Source organism: Andrena cerasifolii, chromosome 1 (assembly GCF_050908995.1).
Source record: "Andrena cerasifolii isolate SP2316 chromosome 1, iyAndCera1_principal, whole genome shotgun sequence".
Lineage (NCBI taxonomy): Eukaryota > Metazoa > Arthropoda > Insecta > Hymenoptera > Andrenidae > Andrena > Andrena cerasifolii.
The window spans coordinates 12,648,283-12,660,780 of record NC_135118.1 but is presented as its reverse complement, the minus strand read 5'-3'; the positions used below and the strand labels follow the sequence as shown (position 1 = coordinate 12,660,780).

The following is a 12,498-nucleotide window of genomic DNA, read 5'->3' as shown; positions in this document are numbered from 1 at the left end:
TTTAACTGAAACTTTTTTTTATGTAGTTCATAATACTATGTAAAGATATTAAAAAAACGGATCATCTTCATCAAACGGTTGACTTGTAAAAAAATCCACAAATTATACACATTTTCCGAGAGTTCAAACGGGTATACCCCCTTAACTTGTCTGTTAAATTAAATTCATTCTTCTAGGTTTAGAATTGTTACGTAACAGTTTCATGAAACTGCACTATTTTAATATACAATATAAGCGTTAGATCATAAATTTAAATATTCAATAGTGCAAAAGGATGACTGAAATGTGTTATTATTTCGAAACGTAAGTACCACGATGTAAAGTAATAGTCTAAGAATATTCTTATTGTAGAACCTGGATTATTCGAACAATGTTACATAATGCAAGCAAGAACATCGATAGCTTATCACTCCGAATTTGCTGTGTACCAACATGCATACACAGCTGCGGATAAGAGTTTAAACGCGAAAGAATGTACATACATATACACCAGGTCGTCATTACACGGAGTGACACTAGAAAATCTACTGCAAAAATGGGATGAGATAGATTAGCATCAGGCACTGAAGTTAACGAAGAGGACGATAAGGAATGTAAAGCGAGCGATTGTAATGAAATTCTAACAAGTTTGAAGATTAGAAGAAGTCTAATACAGTGGCTTGAATACGATAAAATGAACAATACACGTGCTAACAAAATCATCGAAATAATTAAAACAAGCATGTAAAATAAAGAAAAAGAACGACGAAGAGTATGATATTTCTACAAAGAATATTTCATTGAAGCATTTATAGCTTCAGAAGCAGCTATAAGATAATATACATCACGAGAAGAAAGTAATCTTACGTAATTATTAACTTTAAAGAAGACACGTAACTTAGCCTTAATTTAAAAATCCTGGAAACACAGATATAGACAAAGAATGATCAGAACAATGTTCTAATGGGAATAAATGCTCATTTTTCAAATAAAAAGTAGCCATCAGTAGCAGTCGTTCGAATATTCGAAAGATTCCAGATAACCGATGTCCTACTGCGTAACAATTTTTTCATCATCCTGAAAAATATTCATAACCAGATATGTGGCACAAAAATCTATTCATGTATCCGCGAAGTCGTGCTTAATATGCAATGTGCTTGACAAAGTTAATGCAGTGGGGTCTAGTATGTCCCCACGGTACCTCACCCTGCCCACCTCGAGTTAAGGGCCACCGATTAACCAGAAGAACGTATTCGACGTAAGAGCAGCAAGCACCACCGCCTCAACAGCAGGCGCATTCTTATAAGCTATGCGCGAAAGCAAAGATATGTCACGCTTGCGAACGGCGCCCTGTTAAGGAGATCATTACCTCCGTATAATAAGGGTAACCAAGTGGGGTTTAGAACGCTAAACATTAAATAGTAGCGACGTAATCGACTGGAAGGCAATGAAAATTTGATAATGACTGCAACGCCGAAGTTGATTACGTCTGAGTACCCTAACGAGTCTATCGCCGAAGTGAAGCGTTCGGTGGCAAACGACGCGCACTACTAACTTCGCTCATAAGTGTTGGGTCATCCCATACGTATTGCGGTTTTTCTGAAAGTTGGGTTTATGAAAATATAACTCGATTAGTGAATTGTGCATTTGGTTGCAAATACTGCATTGCGAAGGGATCGGCTGACATTGCTGTATCAGACAGTGACGACTGTGTACCTACCGAATATTGTACTTATTAATAATCGAAATTTATATTATACAAGTTTAACAAAACGAAAAAATATGTATCAGGTACATGGGGAGATTATTAGTGCAAGTTAGTGTCGAAAATGGTTTACAGTTGGCAAAACATTTGCAAAAATACCAATGTTTCTAAAAAAGTTTTCTACACGAATTTCTCATATGGTTAATTACATTTTAATCGAAGATTCCTCGTTCTCAAGCATTATGCAAGTTTTAATACTGGTTTTAGTCAACTTTCTAATGTTTTGTGTCTTTAAACGCTCAGAACTAAAATTATTGTACATATTTTTTCTAAAGCGAACAATCAAATTGTCGTCAATTCATTTCTAAAGAAATTAAAAAAATTACCGAAATCGCTCGAGCAGTTTCCGAGAAAAACGCACACGAAGACAAAAAAACACGATTTTACAGGAGAGCGCTTTTCTCCCAGTTCATTTGCATTCTATTACGCCCGGGGGGATTATGTTTGAATTTATTTTTGATGCGCATAGACTTGTCAGACAAAAATTCTGATTAGCATAAAATATCCAGGAAATGTTGCAGTCGTTTTTCAGAAATTATCCTTTTTTTAATTTTTGGTCAGCTTCAACTGTGCCCTCCCCCTTAAGAAATGAGGTCAATGCAGAAAGAGAGAAATGTAATTAAATTATTTTTTCAAACAAAGACAGAGGAATTTTATGAAAGAAAAATGGGAAACTTAATAGAAAACTAATATAATAAAACATTTGATTGACAATTAATAGAAAGTTTTTTATTCTCACCTAACAGGCATACCGAAGAACCCACATTAATTTTGGATACATCAAAAATGCAAACACTATTTTCTGTGATACCTTGCCATTTTTTCGACAACTTATCAAATCCGTTTCACTAGAATTCTCGTACAGGTGCCGAAAGATATTCAAGTACTGAACATATGTATATGCTATTCGTATTTGAAAACTTTCTTCCGGTCAGAAAGTTTCGTATGAACCTAAACAGGTGAAAATCTGATGAACATACTGCTCCGAGTTTCAAAACGTTTTTATGACACTTTTGCCAAGTTGAATCGTTCTTTATCATGCCACAGGGTCACATTCTTCAGAATCAAAAAACCAACTATTTTTCCATTAATATTTCTTATAAACGGTTTAATTGTTGCACACAAATGCTCGAAGTGACAAATTCGTTATCATTTAACAATTCTTACAAGGAGAGGTTCCCAGGTGTTCGTCTCCGATTACTTTGGTTTTTGGATAATTATGACGCACTGTAAATGATTCTAATGACCTAGGCAGAAAACTAAATTGAACTGGATTCCAGTTTGTCCTCAGACTTCGTAAAACTAAACAGCAATGGCCACTAAAATCTCAAGAAACGGCGAAACTCGCCTTCGATGACTTTAAATGACATTTTCGTACTGTAAGTGATTTTAATGAGCTAGATAGTAAACTAAATTAAACCGATCCTCAATTTATAATCACACTTCGTAGACGTTAGAAGTCGAAAGAAAAAGGCAAAACGCGCCTAAGACGATTTATCGTCAGAAAGTGAAAATTGGATTTCTAGCGCGCCCTGCAATTTAATTTAAATAACTTAGTTTATCGCACATCGGTTCCGCGTTAATGTATATTAAGAGAGCTGCTGTAATCGTATTTTCCGTGACATTAAAAAGCTATTAATACTGTCGCGCAGCTTACTTTAAGTTCCAAGACTGCCATTTCCCATGCATTCGCTTCGTAATCGAATTTCCGCGTCTCATTAATATATCTCCTAGCGGCGGACTCAGCCAGTATTTACAACTATTGGATCGACCAATCGTTCAGCGATACTCATTTGAAAAACCAAAGAAAGGTAGGTACGTTAATCGACGCACGAACTGATATGATTTAAAGACAACGTCCACCACGATATTTCAACGGTGGGACTGGAAACGTTAACGATGGATCAACCATAATTTTCACCCTGGTGCGCTCGAACGGAAATTCGATAACGATCCTGATCTCGGATTCGAATTCACGCGTATAAGCGGCAACTTAATGACGCAGCTAATGCATTCATGCCGTTGCATGCACTTCGATAGAAAACTGCGATGCACTCTAGGAGAAATCGATATTGGGTATCAATCCATCGACGTCCCAACAAACACTGGCACTGAGTGAAATTATACGAAACACCCTACAGAAAATCCTTCACCGAAGAAGAATTCCTTTCGAACTAAATAAACGCAGACTATGCAGAATACTCGACAGATTTTAAGCGCCCCACAATGGACGAAGCCGAACAGAAAAAAAACCCTATAAAAATATCAAACATTCGAGTTAACAAAAAGGTGGTATAGGTATACATTCTTTGTCTTTTTATATTTATATATAAATTATGGTCCATTTCGTACGTTTGGCAAGTTGTTATTCAGAAGTCAGGAAATATCTGGAAGATCCTAGGAATGGGGGATCGTGAAAAGCCAAGGAAGGCAAAAGTTTCAGGCGCAGTCACGTTAAATACTGTGGCACGCTCAATCGAATGCCAGCAAAAGATATCACGGTCAAAAGCAATTCCGACAAAAGTTGATATTACGGTTGGAACTGAGATGGAAAGCGGGGCGTGCTTAATCTATCAGGAACAGATGCAAACACGACTGCGAGCACCGCTATTAAAGGACAACGAAGTGCTGCGCCCATCATTTCCGAGCGGTGCATTGCGAATCGGCAAACGACTGATTGATTCGCGTATCTCGCGGAAGACCATTAGACGAAAGTACGCTGCAATTCAACGAGATAACCGCTGGACGTAAATTCAAGCCTATATCTGACAGCATTTAATCCGATTTTCGACGATCGTTATGCAGGTTGTCTGATCGGTCCAGGTGAACCACTCATCGGTGTTAGGATTAGGATTATCTCAGTGGATTCCCCACTTGAATATTAAGCTGGTCACTCGTACGACTTCGACCCGCCAATTTTGCACGTGTAAATGAAACACTCTATTATCACGAAGAAGAAATGCACAGTACTGGGAATATTTATAGTATCACTCTCAAATTTATATAACACACACAACTTTCATAGCAATATGAGTGATTAAATGATTCGCGTCCAAGTTATCTCGGTCAAGATAGAGAGCTACATATTTTTGGAATATATCAATTTTGCGATAATATTTTCCCAGTATCTACTAATAATAAAAGCGCTATACGGGATGACGTGTTTATTCGAGGGATGCAATAAATTATTTCCAGCTCGTACCTACTGTATGTGCATGCAGAGGGTGCGGCGTAATTCGTAGCACAGTCGAAAAAGGAGGGAGTCTACGTGCAAAAATATGTCGAAAGTGTAGAATAAAATTGGTTTGGGCCTCTGGATTCGATATAATCGGTTTTAAAGATTCATTGGGGATGCAGGGTACGATTGCGTAGGATTTGGCTGGCACGTCTGGCCATTACTCGATATTTCTACTTGCCCGCTAGTATTCATCAACATTGATGATACAATACTCTCAACTGTGATACAATACTTGAAAAAATATAATAAGCTTTTACAAAATTGTTAACTTTCTATTATCCTAAAAATTATGTTTATTTTAGTCACAGTGGTAGAGCAACATGGTTTTCAAAATTCCCAGATATTATATTCTTGGATTTCTACTTTGGGGCTTAATTGAGGGTAGTAGTAAGCATACAAATATTAAAGGAGAAGTCTACAATGAAGAAGTTTAATAATGTTTTGAAACTAAAAGAAAAAAATATTAAAGAAGGAAAATACGTGCCTCTTTAATTCGTCAAACAAAACTCTTTCATCGATTTTCTAACAATAAGAAAGTTAATAATCTGTACAAATTATATATTTTGTTTAAGCCATGCCACTATCGATGTTTACAAATTTAAAAATAGCGAAGTCGGACCGACGCGGACAAATCTTCGAGGTTGATTTTCCCGAAACCAAAACCACGTACAAAAAAATTTACCATACATTTTTTATTTATTTTTTACCAGCTGAAGCACGTATTTTGTTTATATCACGAATTATGTAGTACCCCGACATATATGTGTATACATATGTGTGTACAGGGTTTGGACTTTTTGTTGATTATTATCATTTTATCACACATTAAACATTGACCACCTGCAGAGATTTTAAAAACCGTTTAAAGCTTGTGAAATTAATAAACACTACCTACATTCGATTTTCCATAGCAACGACAGATCGTACGTTATTGCGCTATTAAAATGGCTGTAACTACTCGTAAATTTCGACGCGTAATCACCAAAGGTTTTACACGTTCCTTGTTTGTTAAATTAGTATGGTGTGGGTGATTGAGGTTCGGTAAGATAAATTAAATTCTACTTGCTATAGAGGCTACGTTTAGCTCAAAGAATATTATTTACCGAATAGTTGGTACATTAGAACTGCGTCAACTGTGAATATCTTAGAATTTGACAATTCAATTTTCAAATCGATAATCTTCCAATCGATACAGGTGATAATATTTATTTGATTGAATATTTTAAACCCCCGAAAAACACACTGAATTTCTACAAACAGGAACTTTTTTAATTTTCTCTACTTCCCTGGCATTACTAAAATTCTTATCGATACAAAAGATCTACGATTACTTATGCGTACATTTGGTATACGGCTGTTTAAGAATCCCTACTTTAAATAATTTCAGTCTTCCAAATGTCAAACTTGCGTTGTAACAATAGCGACATTCGATAAATTCACACAAATTATTCACGATCATAATTAGAGAGAAAGGGAAATAATGGTTCTGATGAATAATTCACCTATCCCAGTCTGTATCTTTGTCGTAAATGTCTAAAGGTAGTCTTTAATATCTCAGACTCACGTATGACTAATTCCGAACTCTTGATACACTAATTATCCTTATTATAATCCCAAGTACCTCAACAAATACAAATGCTTCAAGTATGCAAAACATTTGGCAGTATCGTCACTTAATTAGCAAATTATTCTCAAAAACCACGACTTACATATTATCAAAATTCTATTGACAATTAACACGATGCCAATATAACGCCAAACAACTGAAACCGACATTCCTGACCAGATAGACAGCACCTCAATCACCTCAGATTTGTAAAATCATCACAAAGCACTAGCATGCGAGACCCTGGTTAACAGCACTACCGAATTATCAAAATTCGCCGAAGTCTCGAGAAGTGGAAAGTCCGGCTACTAAATTCCCATAGCACCCCGAACCGAGAGATATCCCGTTAGAGATCGAAATTCAAATGGGAAAACTTCAGGCAAACCTTGTTACGAATTTCCATCGATCTCGGTGCTACGACGTCCTCGTTACAACGCTCGAATTTATCCCGCAAAGAGCCAACAGCCTCGCTCGGGCAGAAAGCACCGGCGTCTTCGCAATTAAAATAGAATCGAACACTGTGCGTAACGACATAATTAAAATTTAAACCGTGCCCAAGGATAACATTAAAAGCCTCTCGAGGGCCTCGCCGTCGCGAAAGAAAGCTGGGGGTGGGGAGTCGGAGGGAGGGAGAGAAAAAAAAAGAGAGGAGAGTGACAAGCGGCCGAGCCGAGTAACGAATACGAATGTCGTTAGCGAGGGAGCCCGACCATTCGTTCGCGTCTCGTACCTGGCTGGGGATTTGAATTACCCGTACGAGACTAAATTTGCCCCTCTTCTAGGCATCGTAACTCGCCGATGGGTGGCCCGCCCGCGTGTCGTATTTCAAGCCGATGTCACCGCACGCACCGATACACAAGTGGAAACGCGAATTTACGATGGATCGCGTACATGCGCTCGGCAACGACGAAGGATCGATCAACACTCCGCTCTCTCACCTACGACTCCCTGCCGCTCTGCACGGCGGCGAATGTCTAATTACTTTTGCCCGCCACCGGGGAACTGGGTCAACGATATTTTATTTCGTATAATCGCGGTCCCCGGAAAGAGCCTGACCTTCTTTTCCCCCGAGAATCGCGCGGCGTCTTCGCCCCGTCGCCAGCAACACTCCCCCCCCTAGGCGCCGAAATCATTAACACGCCAGCGACGGCACGCTGCAATTTCGACTGGCACCTTCTTCCGCGTTAGACACTTGCCGCGGCTGGCAATCCCTCGCCCCGATCCGCCGCGGCCGAGCTTCGTGGCGCGCTTCCCGAATCGCTAGATTTCGGAGTGCCGCGGCGGAACCGTTCGCGCGAACCAGCAACTGTACGAGAAACAAACGAACCAGTGGATACTCTCGAGTCTCGGCAGGCGAGTGCTGGAGAACCCTTGCCTCTCCTTGCGAGAACACGGAACTTCGATTTACACCCTTCCCTTCACCCCTAAGGACTAATTTGTCAACAAAACGGACCCGTTTCGGTGACGAGTGTTTAGCGCGCGGCTGTGAATGCAGTTTGGCTAGCAAGTGCCTGCGAACGCTCCGAATCGTTGGATCGTTGGAAATCGTTTAGGGTGGATCGTAATTGAGCGGCATGTGGGGGAGAAGCGGTGGGCGATCGGCGCCGATGGCATGGAAAATCGTTGGTAACTCGGTTCGTAGAACGATGCCCGGCGATAGTTGACAAGTTGTGACACTGACCTAACCTCGCGCGCTTCCAGGCCACGCCGGTCTCGAAGCAGCTTCCGAAACCGCTGCACACTCGTACGCACTGCACCCACGACTGAACAACCGAGGGGCACCGACTCCTCGTTCCCGAGTTGGGGGATTTTGCCCGACCGGCGGCGCCACTGGGCACGCACACGTACCAGATGAGTTGGGGGAGCGTGACGGGAGAACACCAACAACTAGGGGGATAGAGAGAGGGTGACAGAATGGGGGAGGAGGACAACGAAGACTCAACCAGGAATCTGGACCAATCCTGCGCGCGCACAGACGCGATCCTTTACGTATGCACGCGACGCGAGACATTGGTACAGTAGTCCACAAGGTGTGATGTCAAAAAACGTGTCGACGCTCCGCCCACGAAGGGCCTCGTCGCTGAAAGGACCAGGCCTCTTCTTTGATCCGCACAAATGACGCGGGTAATTGAATGAACGTGGGGTCGAGGTGCGAGGGAGCAGATAACGGGGCACGATTTGTACCATATCGATACCAGGATCGCTGTTCGGGGGATTCTAATTGTATTTCGGTTCGACGAGTGTGATTAATTGTTTCTAAGAGATGGTGGAGATTTGTCGATGGTTAGAGCGTGGTAGCCTGAATTCATGCCTTGCCTTTTTTCTTCGGTTTGTGAATATTGCGAGTGTGGGGTCTCTATGCGAGTGCTGGGATTAGAAAGTAGTTATTAAAAGGTTAGATACGCGTATAAAGAAATGTCAGAAAGGATTTCCATGGTATTTTTCTGTCGAATCGAATAATGTTGAAAAATTGTTTTTGTAAAGTAAAACGCAGTAAAGCTTGACCTCTTGCTCGGAAAAGGAGAAACGGAGTTTTTTAGTTTAATAAATATTCGATGTTATATGCAATTCTCTATTAATGTAGTCTAGACACCGATGGGATGCTTGTAACCCAATTTGAAATGCAAAGTTGGATATGTCCTCGACGCGAACTACTGACTCCTGTCTGACCACATACTGGGCACTTCTACTTGTCCGTCTAAAGTGGTAAGGGAACTGTTGCCTGTTAAGAAATGGAGTGATATCTAAAAGTCGAATTTTAATTGACGTTTTAAGTAATTGTAGGTGACTATCAGCAGACGCGTGTCTCGATGGATATTTCCTATAATTAACATTAAAACGATACGATGACCTAGATGACTATGCCAAAAATACACATTCGTTATAGAACTATAAATGTGTCTAAAAGATGCAGTGTTTGTTTTCCATTTGCAAAACTTGATTACACCCTGTTAAGATAAATTATTATATCACATTATGAATATTCCCAAACTTTCATTGCTCTTTTTAATCCGGAATTAGAGACTTTGCATTTATTTAATTATACACGGACTTCTATGGAGACAATTATATTTTTTGAAGATTTCTTAACTACTAGTCAACATCGTGCTACTTGCACCATCAACGGCGAAATATGAAGTACCTAATTCTCGATGCTAAAATTTTACGCTCACACCTCATACGAAATATTCTACGGAAACTTCTGATCCCATCAAAGACTGTATTTGATTATTAATTAGTTCCTTAAGCCCTCGCACAGAAGAAAATGTAGAACATACTTTTAAGACAAGAATTGTTCTCTAGAAGTTAAGTTGTATCATTGAGAAAGGGTGAAACTAAAGCATGTTTCATATCAGTTTCGAAATTATCGCGCAGCATGCTGCCAAGTCGATGGATTAAGGCGGATTGAGAGAAATAAGCGAAAGCGCAGTAGTAGTTCACCAAGTAAGAGAAAACTGAGAAGAGAAAATAGTAAGGAGGGGTCGTTCCAATTCAGCGCAGCTCATTTATCATTGAACCTCGAATGCCAATCTCCTTCTCGCTGAATCGGGAAATAGAAAAAAAAAGAGGAGAGTAAGGGCAAAATGAAGGGTGGAAAGACTTGGGGGAGTTCGATCGAATTATTTGTCAAGTATTAAAGTCCTTTTAATTCATCCAGCGGCCATTGTACTTTGGAACTCTCGACTAGGCCTGGTCTGACCTGGAAATCGACAAGTTCGAATTCGTCAATCAATCCACAACCCTTAATTGGGTTGGAACAATTAGACTTTATTTCGTTTCGAGCGTTATTTGTGCAACTGGTAATAATAGAATTAATTTACCCACGACCTAGTTCCCTGGTTCTTCTGTCAACCGTTCCTGTATTCTAATGCCGTTGCTAATTGCACATTAAGCATCATCGAAACAGACGCGTCGGAAAGTCCATTACACGATAAAAAGGTAATCATAAATAATAAGGAAATAAGATTGTAGTAACTCAATTTCGCTATAGCAATGAGTGATGCTATACTGTTTTATATGAAAAGTATTAAAAAATGTTAACTCCGCAAAACGAGTACCTAAAAATACTATGATAATATTGCCATATCTCCTAGAATGGTAAAGAAACCAAATTTCTACTAAATGTTGCAAAATATAATAAGAAATAGAGATGTAGATGCACCATTCCAATTAAAGAAATGAAGGGACAACAATTTAGACTATCATATTCAACATTATGACTACCAACAATTTAGGTATTCCTAACTGTTTCAGAAAGTACATGTAAATAAAAAAGCACAGTCTGAAAATATTTACGTTACGCGTTCCTTTAATAACAACATATCTCAAAGGGCGTTTACAGCCTGACATACACTTTATGAGACCATTGCATGCATTATACATTGCGTGTGGAACGGTCGGGTGAATACGAAGGAATGATAAAGGTGCTGGGTTTGATGTGCACCGCCATATTGAAGGAGACTTGGCAAGTTACCAATAATCTCCTTGGATCAGCACCATCGACTCACCCTACGCCTCGCGATTCAACCCAGAAATGAACGTGTGAGATCGTTCTATCGATTCGCAACTGTTCAAACTGTGCAGTATGCGTCACGAGACTGCTACTACAATATTTATTTTAAACAATCCAGCCCCGATAACTGGGAATCAACTTAAGCTAGTCTCCTCAATTCCAAATTTTCCTACATTCAGTTTGCTATTGCACCCCAGCCCCACTATTTGTTTACACCAAGGAAATATTGAAATTCATTTTAACGATTCAGATTTTATGTAGGCATCAAGTTAACATGAATTAAAAGTGTCTGCAAACTAAAGTTTAAGTATTAAATTTGTCTTGAGTGTTTATCAGATGCCTCTGCAGCCATTGTTATAGAGGGTGCGGAAAGCTGCATGGTTCAATAAAAGAAAGTGGTAAGCTACCCACTTCTCAGTTTTTAAAAGATTGAAAATATAAGTTCAATTTGGGAAGCAGAAATAATATTTTTATCTACACTAGCTAAGAGAAAGGAATTTAAATTTATCGCACTGTAATAAATATTTGCTGTTACGCAGCCAATTGAGTAACAACTATAACAAAAGTTTCACATCGTAAGTACCATAGATTAACAGGTTTCCCTACGACTTCTTCCAAGAGAATTCCAAAAGAGATTAGAATTAAGTGAAGCCTGTCGGTTTCTACGAAGAATATGTTGCCAATTAGCGCCTTGAGCTAGGTACTCTCTGCATTATTGGTAAAGGGCTGGTAATTTCAGTATGAAATAGACAACATTGTGAAATCGAAAAAGTACATGAAACAGTAAAATTCAATGAACAATACAAACTGGATTTTTTAATTTTTAAGCATTATGAAATAAAATAAGTTTCTTCATAAGTAAGCTGTCCTATAAAAATTATAAAACAATCGTAGTTTAACCTATAATAGAATCGAAATCTAAAACAAATCTATTAGAATGTCTTGAACTAAAAATGTCAGGTTTGCAGGAGTCATATTCATAGGGCTAGACAGCCTCGCATTTATCACATATAAAATTAATTTTTTTTTCAAAATTGTGCACCGGATATAGCGTGAGCTCAGGCTGCTAACAGAATAAGAAACGACGTAGAGAAGGTAAAACAGAATAATTAAAAACGGAGTGCAGTTCGTTAGTAATGAGTCATACGATTAATATTTCCTGAAATCATATTAAATATTCTAAATGTGAAAGAAATGAAAGCAGTGCACAAATAGGAAATGCGTAAAATCAAAAAAATGAAACAGCAAAGATGATATACCTGCAACAGATATTTGTTACTATCATTTCCTTATAATATTCCTATTGACTACTTTCTGTAATATTCCATCATTTTGCAATACATTTGAACTCAGTCCTTTTCGTCACTTCGAATTGCCATTAATGCTTGAAGGATATC

General features: G+C 39.0%; 1 protein-coding gene across 1 annotated transcript in view; it reads right to left on the bottom strand.

Moving 5' to 3' along the window:
- The window catches only part of Nachralpha4 (nicotinic acetylcholine receptor alpha4), a 281,388-nt gene extending 273,016 nt beyond the window's left edge, over positions 1-8,372 (bottom strand). Inside the window, exon 1 of the mRNA XM_076830092.1 lies at positions 8,270-8,372. The gene's annotated coding sequence lies outside the window, so the exon portion shown is untranslated. The remainder of the gene's footprint in view (positions 1-8,269) is intronic.
- Positions 8,373-12,498: the final 4,126 nt, after the last annotated feature.